This window comes from Betta splendens, chromosome 1 (genome assembly GCF_900634795.4).
Source record: "Betta splendens chromosome 1, fBetSpl5.4, whole genome shotgun sequence".
Lineage (NCBI taxonomy): Eukaryota > Metazoa > Chordata > Actinopteri > Anabantiformes > Osphronemidae > Betta > Betta splendens.
The window spans coordinates 11,290,070-11,303,443 of NC_040881.3; the positions used below are offsets into that span (position 1 = coordinate 11,290,070).

The 13,374-nt window shown below is 40.6% G+C and overlaps 1 protein-coding gene across 6 annotated transcripts in view; it reads left to right on the forward strand.

Annotated features, from left to right (window-relative positions):
- The first annotated feature begins 2,189 nt into the window (after window positions 1–2,189).
- ctnna2 (catenin (cadherin-associated protein), alpha 2) overlaps window positions 2,190–13,374 on the forward strand; it is a 212,535-nt gene continuing 201,350 nt past the window's right edge. For 2 of the 6 annotated variants that reach the window (XM_055512097.1, XM_055512102.1), the window contains exon 1: window positions 2,190–2,597. The gene's annotated coding sequence lies outside the window, so the exon portion shown is untranslated. The remainder of the gene's footprint in view (window positions 2,598–13,374) is intronic. The other 4 variants (XM_055512111.1, XM_029159653.3, XM_029159645.3 and 1 more) reach the window with 3 other exon arrangements.

The window sequence follows — 13,374 nt, forward strand, 5'->3', positions numbered from 1 at the left end:
ATTTTTAAATTACAGCCTCTTTCTATGAAAACCTCCTCGCTGCTGACTCTGCAGCCGTCCTCCAGCTCAGCTCAGCTCAGCTTCTCCATCACTTGTTGCGTCGTGTCTAGCGCTGAGCAGTTGTTTCGGGGGCGTGCACGCATGAACTGACAGACATCACCAGATGTTGCGTTTCCTCCCTGGTGACGCTCTGTCAGGCCTCTTCTGCAGCTGTTGTCGGCTCCTGCTTGTTCCTAAGCAGTTTTGTGTTGCATAGTGTTTTCATTGCAGCTCATCAACGCCTGGGCTTGTTTTAATCTAGTCCGGGAGTCACTGTCCATTGTCTACTGTCAACCACTCATTTTTTGTAGCCAGACTATTCCAACACTCAATGCTCCACATATGAGATGTTACACGCATTTATAATTCTTGTGAAGGAATATAAATATATATATTTCTGGTCTTCGGACTCTTGAATCTCAGTGTTTCCATTTGTGCCCGGGTCGTTGAGGCCCATGCGCTCACCAGTGTGTTAATGATTCCTGTCTTAGCTGGCTGTTAAGAGTTCATTCAAATGCCACACTTCATTTTATCAGATTGGTGTTAGTTTCTACACAGTTTACCCTTTAAACCTCCCAGTTTACACCTACTGTACAGTATGTACTGCACACATGGACTCTGTTGGGATAAGCTTCTTTGAATAATGGGCTAAATGCATATTGGAGGATGGGAGTCCTCCGGGTTGTGAAATCCAAGATGGAGGAACAAATTGACAACGTAGCCCATGTGTCCCTATGAGGACACAGTACTAGACGACTGAGGCAAGGAGGAATCGGTGCCTGAAGGCAACGTTCATAATTATCCATGTGCATCTTTCGGTTTTGAACACGTCTTATGGTCATGAGCTCTGGGCAGCAGCTGAAATGAGTTTCCTTTAGTTGCATCCAGGTTGCCCCTCAGGGACAGGGTCAGGAGCTCCAGATAACAGGAAAGAGCTCCGATTGGAACTTCCTTTTTCCATTACATGGACAAGAGCCCAGCTGAGGATGTTTAGGCGTCTGACCAGTAACATGGCCAGAGGAACCACGTAATCCATCCAATCTGGGAACGCCTTGGGACGTCCCAGGTACAGCTGAGGGTGCAGCTTTTCAAAGGAGCCCCTGACTTAATCGTACAGCTTCTGCAGAGCCAAAGTCTGGGATGGATGATCATGTACTAATATTTGTAAGAGCATTTAACTGATCAGTTACTTTATTCTTCATTCAGCTTTTCACTAATGAACACATTTAGGCAACTTTATGCTCTTTCACAATGTGTTATAACGCATGCCTTATACTTAGCATCTGTATTTTAGGGTTAACTGAATTACTAAAGTAGTGAATTAGGATTTTTTGCATTGGTTTTCCTCCGTCTGTACCGTGGCGTGCTTTCCCACTGCCTGGTCAACAGTCACTCTCACCATTTTGGCCTGGCTGGTCACTCACTCCTTCAGCCCCTCTCAACTCCTCTTTTCTACTTTCTCACCATTCAGTGTGACACACCCTCCTCCACCTGCAGCCCATTCAGCGCAATCAGCCCCAGTATTTAAGCCACCGGTCCCCATAGGCGGTGCGACTTGTAGGGTTATTCAAGTACAGCTGTGCGCGGCGCGTCTCCAAGTGTGGCCTGACTTGAAGTGCTCTTGTTAATTTACTGCCTTTATGTGGGCTTTGGATGATCCTCACGCTTCTGCTCTTCCTGGTCTGTCTGCTTCCCTGTTGCTGCTTTACGGTGTCATGCCTGAACCTGATCAGGCTCAGCAGCACTACTTTGTTTTTCCAAGACATGTTTAAAGCCATTTACCTGTAGAAGTGTTTAGCAGACTGTTTACCTGCAGTTATTTGTTCCACCTGCATCCCTTTTTTCCAGCACCCAACTCTATCCCTGTTACCACTTCCATTTGCGTGAGTGGTTATACTTGATTTACAGTATCTTTACCGTTTAATGGTTCTGCAATAGAATCTGGGCATTATGAGAATCTGACAAGCACTAAAGTAAATCCTTCCACGGGGGTGTTTTTGTATTACTCACACTGCATTTCTCTGCATTGTATGACATCCGTGTTGTGTTTATGTGGAGTTATTGCTGACATTCCAACTGGAACACACAGCGCCTTTCCAGGGTTTAGCTCGAACATCCTCCCCACTTTACGCACTGGCGGGGCGCATCACGGGGGCGCGTCCTCGCGCGAGGAATCGCGCATGCGTCGACGCCGGAGACGCTCCTGATTTGACGGGCCCGGACTCGAGCACACGGCCCACTATATTGCAAGGCTGTCCGTTGGTAGCGCGCCGCCATCTGCACCTGCCTACTCTGTTGTTTTGGTCGGAGCGCTGGGAGGGGTCATTATTTCGCAGCGAGCCGTGGGAGGAGGAGGCTTTTCCTGAGACACCGACAGAAGCGTGTGGCCACGGATTCAGCACCACTAGATAGAGGAAAGCGTCCGGCTCGGGTCGATTTTCACCGTTCGCTGCGGGTTAACTGAACGGGAGGGCACCGATCTTTGGACGTACCCGGTCGAACCAGGCGTTGTACGCAGTTTGTGGACCTGCTCGAGGCGTCATCTCCAACAGTTAAAGGTGCGTAAGTGCGTGCGCGTCAGTTGGAGGCAGTGGTTTGTTAATAACTGGGTATTTTTTTTCTCCTTTTTTTTTCCTTGCTAGCAGTCCGGTAGCATCACACTTGCTGCTCCGGCTGCTAGCGTTAGCTTAGGCGAGGTCCGACTTTTCATTCATCGTTGTGCCGTCGCTTTGTCGGCGGGGTAACTAGTTAAATACACCCCCGAACAAACCTATTTTACAGTCCAGTGGACCACAAAAGCGTCCCCGCCGCGGGTATGTGCTGAGCTGGGCTGCTCTCGTTAGCTAAAAATCACAGCGTCGCCCACTCCGCTAGCGTGGTCGACACCGCACTCCGCGCGCTGCTATCCAGCGAACCCCGGTGCTGAAAGGCTGCTGTACCGGACTTTGCAAGCTAGGCTGCTAGGCTACCCGGAGGCTAAGCTAACTAAGTGACACCGGCCACTTTCATGCTAGTAAATAACGGTGCCACACCTGCAGTAATGACTGTTGAGGCTTTCGGCGGATGGTCGCTCGCGCCGCGTAGTTTCGCCCGTTTTCGTTAGTTGACGTCCTCGTGCGCGGTTTAAATAACGTTAAACCGCCCGCTCGTTTGCCAAATCAGGGTTTTTGGGGGAAATGGTTTTAGATTTTTGCTCATCGCGCCTTTCTGCTCGACTTGAAGATGTTCAGAAGTACACACCCTTGCCTCGCCTCGCCCCGCAAGTGTCGTGTTACTTTATAGCCGAGCCGGTTAGTCGATAGAACAATAACAGGCGACTCAATTATCAACATTTTTACTTTGGCATCGCAGCTAATGCTGCACATAAAGAGCTGGATTACTGATGCGCCGCCGGGTCTTTGGTATCGGCCGCCCGCGTTCTGCCGGTTCGCCCGCCCCGTGGTGTAAATCCACCCCGGTTTAGTGGCTGTTCCTGAACTGCACCGGAGTTTGTTTGCATGCAGACACCATCCAGTCTGACTGTTGTACAGCAGGAGGGGGGGTCACACCGAGTCTTTGGCGAGTTCGTGCTCGTCCCAGTCTTCCTGTAACTGGAGATCTGGAATCTCGGACGCCTGTAGAGGGGCACGCAGTGGCCGCATTTAGACTCAACTTTTGATTGGCAACGTGGAATGCTCACGCTCACTGTCATGACTGGTGTGGGTGCCTCTTGTCCAGCGTATGTTTTTGAGCTAGAACAAGAGACAACCAATGCAAGCACTGTTCTAGCGTTTATTAGCATTATACAAACATTAGGCTATGATCAATACAGTACATACAAACACCGTTATTAGCGTTGGCAGTTAAACTAAGTTATACTTGTGCATAATATTACCCAATTGCCTTTATATAACCTTATATTTTAGAACACCTCAAAACTGCCTGTAAACCACACTGTTTGGAGTTCCAGGCAACAAATGTAGTTTACGATATAAATCTATTTTGTTTAGCATGTGCTGCTTTTGCTTTTGTTCAGCTTTGCAGGGGTGCTGGAGTCGATCCCAGCTGTCACTGCAAGAGTTTTTTTTGGAAATTCATTAAAGTAGTTTGGAAAATATAAGATAGTGTCTCAGGTTTTCAAATGTAGATGAGTCACCTATAGTTTGTGATGGTCATTTTGTAAAATTATGAATAAAATTATTAGAATTTTCTGACATACTGTATGTCTGTATATAAATATTCCTCAATCAGTTAATACTCTACTGGTGTTTTTGTCACTTCTTAAAACAAGAAACGCAAAACTGCAACATACTCTGTCAACATTACATGATCATGACATAGATTTTTCTAGATATTGACCAGAGGCTAAAGGTGCAAGAGCTTCTTTTCCAAGCTGTGTGAACAGACTGCCCTCTGGCCTTTGGGAAATGACTGCATCTGCTTCTTATGGACTGACCATCTGCTTAAGACCATATTTCATACACATTTGTTCAACCTTTAGTATATTTTCTGTCATTTTACAGTATACTACATCCATATTTAGCCATTACTGGTAGCTAGTTTTTGTGTATATTTTGCATTTGCCAAATAGGTGTCAGAAACATTTAACACTTTTAAAACCACTTCTGACAAAAGCAGTTTTAAGCGTGTGGTCCATGTCTCATTATTAGTCAATCTTGATTTCATTATATCAAATTACAGGGTTTGACAGCCATCATCTAAATGTTTCAGCTCATTTACTACATGACATTTGCTGTATGAATCCTGTTTATGTTACTGACGATAAGGAAAGGCACAGTTTAGGGGTGAGATTATGCAATGAATGGCAGTCAGCAGTGCATTGTGTTCCCAGTCTCCTGGGAGAGGAAGCAATATTGGCTCATCACCATGGAACCTCTCTTTGTGGTACTAAAGCAAAGCTTTGAGGTAGCCATGGTATCCCAGCTAACTGGAACAGGATTGCCTCCCCTCTTCCTCCTCTCACTCATGCTCTTGCACAGAAATTTGATGTTTCAAAGATGAGTTAGCAAGAACACAAGTCGATCAATACCTGGTTTCAATGTCTTATTTATATCTTTAGACAACATGATGATATACAAGCCTAATATGTTGTTCTTTCAGTGATTTTAATTAAGAATATATGCCAAACACGAATAAGAGATTGAAGACTGTGGGGAAAAACGCTTTTAGAACTTCTTACTCTGTGCTATCTCTGAATGCCTCTACAGTCCTGCTTTTGTGAAGAATGGTATGCAGTGTTGTATCTACTGTATAGATGTTTTGTATAATTCGCGTGTTACCAAGATCTTTAAAGTCTAGTCTAACCTTGGTGCCCTATATTCACCTACCTGCAGACAGCTGACTGAGGCCCACCCTCCGTCAAATAGAAGAGTCTGCAGTATAACTATTATAGCCGTATTTTTAGACCACTATTCTAAGTCCTGCTGTGTTTAAAGCCTGATAAAATGTAGCCTGGCGAGTGACTTGCACGGGTGCACCAAAATAATTTGGTGAAAAGCAGGAATTCTCAGTTCTACTGTATATGCAAGTAAAATACAGTGCAGGCTGCAGAAGACATGGCCAGCATGAGCACAGACCGTGACCAATGTGGAATATTTAAAAATGTCAAAATTTGGCCAAACCATCAGATTGTTAACTCCTGCAATCCATAGCTGTGACGCTTTTGTCTCCTCATCAAATTCAGCTTCTGAGCCCTGGGCAAGTGTTAAAATGTTGAACTGAATTAATCTGGTGGAAAACAAACCAATACAACATACAGTATTGTACATTCATGCCACTTATTATTACCTATTGTTGAATAAATGCATTTCTTGAAACCACAGTTATAGAAGTCTTTTCCACAAAATAGCATTTTACTGCTGACTGTGGCTGACAGAAAGGGCAGGGGGTTGTGGGGGGGTTAAAAGCACAGTTTTTACCTGTCAAATCTATATCAACCAAACAAATGCTGTACATCTAACTAATACCACAGGGCAGGGTGAGCTGTTGTACTCAGCAGAGAGCACGCCACAGCTGTGCTGGTTGAGATGTCCCTGGCTCAGTCAGGCTGTGGTTAGTGCTGGGTAACATCTGGGCAGTTGTCTTACTACTGTGGGAGCTGATACAGCAGCCCGGGCTGCATATGAAGCAACTTAGTGTAACCAGGCAGAGCATACTTACTCTCACTTTGATCATTGCAGCCCAAAGTTTGGCTGTATTTTTCTTTTCTTTTCAAGTTTTAACACAAGCATTTCAGCATTCCGTTTCAAATAGTTTTATTTCCCTTTTGCAAATTAGTTTTTCTTGGTTTAGTATAACTATCCAGTGTGGTTTATGTGGAGGTCGCAGTACAGGTAGTAATCTTAATATTGTTAAATTTCATGTGATTGAATTAAAAAAAACGGCTGTTGGTTGTTCTCATGAAGACGTCTTGCATGCTTTTCCTCATAGACAAATGTTAATTTTATTACGGTCATCATGGAATTAAGGTTAGCTGGCAACAGGTCAGCTTTTCTGATGTTTGACATGTTTTTTGCTGCTTCAGCCTCTAACATTGTATAATGTACACATTAGATTATTCATTGTGTTACTTCCACCACTGTTGTTGTTACATTATCCCACACGGACCCAATAAAGCAGGAAAGAGCACTATTGTTTTGGAGAGACAATAAAGAAGATAATGCAGCAGTGCTTAAAAGTGCAGTGTAAGCAGTTTGTTGCAGTAAGAAAAACTAAGGTTGTTCCTCATCTATTAAACTCAAACGCTCTGTGGCAAGTTGGTGAATCAAAGGGTCTGTACCCTGTAAATAATGACTACATGTATATACTCTTGGCCATTTCTCCAGCAGCACAAAACAATATACATACAGTACTACGTGTTCGTGTTCTTTGGTGTTCATTGACTGCAGTGGGCATTACTGCTGCTTGGTTAGATCTTCAAATGTTTGTTCTGAAAAGAGACACAGAAAGTTGGGTTTAGCTGTTAAAGCCCACATTGAGAGTAAATGGTTTACATTTAAACTATCTACTGTCAAATGTATGTTGCCAAGATTTTCGTATTCAGTACTGCTTCATCAGAGCCAAACATTATTTTACGTTAGAAAACCCAAGGCCCAAGCTGAGTGCAGTTCAAGCTTTCTTTGTTAATTAGACTGTATATTTTCTTTGTTTTTTTTTTTTTGGCAGCAACATATACACACAAACAGTAGAAGATGCTGCTGCAGTAGTTGTTGAACTTGCTGGAAATCTTTCCAACCAGCAAAGAACAGTAAGCAAACAGCTTTAATTTCAACATGAAATTTGTTCTTTAATTCGTCTTTGAAATGAGCTGTAATAAAGTTGAGAGTTAGAGATTGTATTTTTGATAAATTGATGCTGACTTTTTTCTCACTGAGAAATGATGCTGTATCTTTCACTACTGTATTACAACAATTCCTCCTTAGTTTCCCACAAATGTCAGAGCCTCTGTATAAGAGTTGATGGTTTTCTGATGAGACTGAATTGTTTAATGTTTACTGTCTGAAGTGACAAACCACAGGCACAACGTAGGCTAATCCCCATGAATGGTGTGCGTGATGATGATCACTTCATCATCTTTTTATTTTAACAGTATGTCATGTGCTAGAAAGTTTTTAATGCAGGTTCATGACTTTAGTATGATTCCTCATAGAAATTGATGCTCCTGTACATGTTATGACTACATTTGCCAGAGGGTATAATAATTTTTTTTTTTTATCAAGGTGTTGCTATATACTTACAGTAGGATAATTTGGTATTCTCCTGAACCCTCTAAACCTACATACGTAACTATACCACGTAGTTGGGATACGTTCCCCAGTCCAGGTCAGAATTAGTGGCCATTAACTGCCTATGCATGCGAGTACTTATTTCTATATGTCAGTCCTGTGATATAGAATAATATAGTAAGATTTACAGTATTTTTTCAGGGTGATTGTAATAAAATCAAATAATTTCCTTGCCTTGACCATAATCAGGTTGAAGGCAAACAAGGATGTGGGCGCAGATTCTCCATTTCACGGTAACTGAAAAACAAACTGGGAGAATTTAAAGTATAAAATGTAAAGACTAATAGGTCACTGACTGTTTTCATTTTTCATCTGACTATATTTTCAGAGAACTATGGGACAATCTCTAGTCTTTATAGAACGTGGTACTGTAACTGAGTCCCAGGTCTCAAAACGCTTTCCCTGCTTCTGCTGTCCATCTATCCTACAGTACATGGTGCCACCTTATTGCCTTGATTCTATCAAAAACAAATCTGTGCTTAGAGTTTTGCTAGAGGCCATTCATGCCTCTCATCATTTTAGATGTTCTGTCCTTCTGAAGCTTCATTTGTCTCTCATACTTATTCTCCACCCACTCCCACCCCCATGGGACCAGTGTGGGCCTCTCGTATTGGCCCAGCTCCTCCCCCGCCCCGTGTGTGCTCTGTCTTGGTGCATTAACTTTTCTATTGTTTGGTGACTCCTTTTCTTCTCTTCTCTTACGGAAAATCAATTCTAGGGGCAGCTCTAGGATGTGACATCCAGGATTTAGCCTAAAAAATGGATCGGGACACTAGGGACATGAGATTAAATTTTTTTTAAGTTAAAAATATGTATTTATTTAATTCAATTTCAAATGCACTTCTTAAGTCATGATAAGACAGATCATTTCTATAAATAAATCAAAACGGGGGTGTTAAAGGCTTAGAATGTGCCAGCTGCTTACTGATTTTCTTCTTTTTTGTACCCAGAAGTGCCCGACAGTGCGATGAGTGCATATATTTTTCAGTGTGTTCTCTGCTTCTCTCAGGAGCTATCTTCATGTGTCTGTGTAGCTTGCCTCGTGGCGTACTCCTGATTTTTCGTTTCTCACTTGATAATCAATGGAGACTATTGCTGTCAGTCATCCTAAAACTGTCCTCTTAACATACGCAAGACTGAACCTGCCAATTAATTAAGATTAGTTTTTTCTTTTATGAGTTGTGGGTGACTGACATAAAAGCAAGTGCTACTGTATGATAGTAAAGCTGACATGCTAACATTTCAGACATTGCTTCTGTATAAATCTAACTCTGTTTGGACAGGCACATACTGACACTATGTATGCCTACAGTGTCTACTTTTTATACTACAAATTATACAGTATGTGTATAGACATGCTACTAAATATACTATACCCCCATGCTACTAAATACTACTATACCCCCATGCATGCTTTTGTGGATGTTTTCAAGTTTGCATAGTTTTAGCTGTCCCAGACATTGTGACATCCCACCTACTGTAATCAAATTTACAAAGCTTTGATTGACTCACTGCTGACTAAACCAGGCCAGTCTGAATAGCTCTGGACAACAATGTGGGCAGCGCTGCTAGTGCAGTAAAGCATTATATTTTGCCAGGTCCACTGTAGTAGTTAGTTAGGGTGTGGCTCATAAAATTATCCAAATAATCCTTTATACAATTTACACATGCAAATCACATGTTATAATTATTATATTTATTATTATTCATATATTAATTATTATAATTATATACTGTCTGGGATTTACCTGTGACACTATAGGTTATTGCCATACACTTTCAAATCAAAGATTTAGTGCAGTAGTACTGTAAGTGAGCAGTTAATTTCATTTTATTTTTGTCACCCTTGTAGCATTGATGCAGTAAGATCTTCTTCGTCATAAGATTAAGGAAAGCAGAATTTATAGGTAAGATGTTTTAAAAGGCACTGCCAATATCTTCCACACTGCTATAGTAATTCTGTTTATCCTAATCATTCAAATGTAGCAAATGAGAATCTGTGTAGTATAAAATAAACCTGTGTCCCCTCTGTCAAACCAAAGCTGAGCATTGTCTGTTGAACTGGGAAGGGGGTCTTTAAAGCTACAGTAGGTCAGGCAGCATCCATTGTCCCATTCATACTGATGACAATGATTGTTATCCAATATTTGTGTGCTATTGTAAACCTTTGAGTTCAGATAATTCTGGAAAGGTTGTAGGCGCCATGGGTCAGCAAAGTTTTTGAAAAAAATAAGAAAATGATCTGTGTGTGTATAGAAAAAATAATAAAAATTGTTGACTTGAAGGCAAGACCTAAGTCAGAACAGCCACAAGTTTTTTTGTTTCCGAACCGCGCTGTGTCCACCCTTGAGCTCTACCCTAAGTACACTATTAATATTGCAAAGGCAGAGTAAAACATCTTATTTGATACTGCATTTTATCCATTACTTTGTAGCTATTTTCCTTGCAGCATTTGGTGCATTATTGGATTTTTGGTAATTTTCAGTCACTGATTGGTAAATTATTCTTCCAAATTTAAAGTTTGGAAATGTCGTTGTAATAATAGTAAATTAGTTCCACATAGTAGCTTTTGTTTCTTGTCCTGCTCCTAATATTTGTAAAATGAATGAGATGGCATTTACACTTGTTCTACTGAACATTGTGTATTCAATTTTAAAGCAAAAATACTGTAATTAACAATTGTTTTAGGCCTGTTGAGTTTAAAAGGAAAATGTTTATGCAGTGGAAAGTAATCTTATTTTCTTAGTCTAATTCAAATGAATATAAACTCTATAGTGCCAGGCACTGTGGTTTCAGTAAAAATGAATTTGGCTTTTATATACTCTAGTGGTTGAAAAATAAAAGAATCAAGGTTTTGGAAAAGCTTATTCAGAGTCCAAGCCCAACACAATCCAAAGTACTGTGATAAGATACCTTAAGGTCATGTCATTGTGCCACACAATCTCAGTGAACTGAATCAATGTTATTAATTTCAGAGACTAAAAGATATCCAGAATGTTATGTTTGTTAAATAACAGTAAACAGTAGTATGACTAATGTTTCTTGTCTTTGCCTCTGTTATCAAATGATTTTTATTATGCTTTTACACAGAAACCCTTAGAATTAATAGAGAGCCTGCTAAATTAGCACATATGCAAATGGTGACACTCTTAAGGTGTTTGCCCAGATTCAGAGAATACCACTAACACATGTGAAATACATGCGAAGTAGGATGAAGGAGGATAGCAACACAAACCGATGAAACAGATGAATAGCAGTGTATTTTGGGGCCAGTAATGATACTGTTTTAGGAATGTTTATTCAAGTTTGCTGCGTGTGCATAATGATTTACAGAAGGGTTTTAAATGCCTGAACGACCGTGTCTGCTTAGAGAATTTCACAGGTTGTGCTCTACTTTTGTCAGCCCATTTTGGCTGCTATGAGAACATGGTTCTGGAGAGCAGTGATATGACAGGATGAGCCTTGACTTCTGCTTTTAGAGTCTCCCCCACTGTTCCAGACAAGTGTGTGTATGTGGTCTGAATCTGGGTCAATGCAGTGTCGGCATATTAACTTTCCATAATGACAAATGACAGGGATTTTATTCACAAAGTTTGTGTCATACAGGAAAGAAGCTTTGGCGCCAGTTTACTGCGGCACATTCAAAGTTAAAACTTTTCGATATTTTTATTTGTGACAAATGTTTATATTTGCGAAACTGCAGTGCGAAAAATATTCAGAGAAATAGTTCAGTCTCTTAAAACCTGTGTCGGATACCATTTAAAAGACCTCTCTCAGTGATTGTAGTCCCAAATAATCAGGCACTAATTTTGAGTGTTCATCTGATGTTTGATGTTTTGTACTCTGCTCTCTTAGTGTTTGTCAAGAGGTCTTGTAGTAATGAAAATATTTTATTTTGGTTAAAATCAGCCATTCTAACAAGTTTTGAATCTCTTATTTCTGGCATTTGTAGTATCTTCCTACAAAAACATTTGTATGCAACTTAATTCTTTTCAATAAAGTTTTACAGGAACTCAGAAACTGCATTGTTAACCTTCTGAATATTACTTTATTCTGTCAAGTAAAATTGGGCTGGATAAGTTTTGATGAATATTAATAAATTTCAGGATTCTTTTTACTAAACTCTGCTTGTTTTAGAGCTTAATTTGACCTTATTTCTCTGCTGCCTGAATGTTTATCATGTATTAACCTCATTTGTTAATACAGTCATGGCATTGAAGTTAATCCGTGCCCACATGGACTCTTAGAGAGATGAGTCTTAGATTTGATTCTGCCTGTAAAACCATCTGATGACATATAAGAGAAAACATGCTTGGCTTTACTTACTGGTGGTGCATTACAATATTTGGGCCAATGTCTCACATAATACAAAAAAATACAAAAAAAAAACCCAAAAACTAGATAAACCTCACTAACTATATTGCAGTCAAGAAGTCACTAACAATGGCTTATGTAATTTATCCAGTCCAGTGGATAAAAATCAGAGGCAGTGAAGGCAGCAGAGGTTTTCTATTTGTGTCAGCAGAGCCCACCGTCATCGCCATCTGTTTTCTTTGGTATTGTCAGCAGACTGCTACATTGAGTGGCTCTGTATAGAGGATGCTCAATCCATACTGACATGCAGGTAAAGCTTTGACTCAGCAGAATATGTGTGTTAACTGTCACCGCTGTGCTGGCCTGCTTTACGACAAGCATGGATAGAACCCACATCTTTTTGGCTTTGAGATTACTTTTGTCTCAGGGACTCACCAATGTCCCTGTATGACCATTGTCTATTATATATCAGTAACACAAGATCCAGTAGTAACAAAAAATGTATTCATATACAGTACCGCTGTATTTTTAAACCCAGATTAGGCAACAGTAAAAACTCATCCTGTTTAACCTAGTATTGATAATACTCCCAGCTGCTGAGATGGTGAGAGTCTGGGGGAATTAGTAAAGGGATCTGATGGACAATAAAACTGGTGTACTGTAAAGGAAACACATGTTATTAGTTTGTTTATTGTGTTCATTAAAAAGGTAATAAATGCATCAGCAGTTTTGGGGACTTCTGGTTCACAGTAGAAATACCCCTTTTGGTTATAGTCAAGCTCTTCTCTCTGGGAGAATTTGAATTTGTTCATACAAGACTAAAGTTCATACCAAGAGTGGAATTTTAGTAGCACTCACCCAAAGGAAGAACACACTTATTTCCAGCAAGCAGATAGTTTCATTTGTTTTTCAAACCCCCCTGTATGATAGGACCTCCCTGTTTGCCTGTTTCACTTGAGTGTGTGTGTGTGTGTGTGATTCGCACAATCTAGAAAGAATAGAAAGAAAGAATCTTAATGAACTGTCACAGGCCTTGTTTCCATATCTGTCCTGCTCAGTTTGGGTAGTTCTTTTTCTGAGCAGGTGTAGGAGTCTCAAATTAATATCTACCTATATTCCCTCGTACCTAAAATATTTTTTTAAACTTTAGGAATTAAGGTGTACAGGGTGAACATATCTCAGTGAATGGACAAAATATTATGTGTTTTATGAGAATTTAAAAATGAAGAAGAAATGG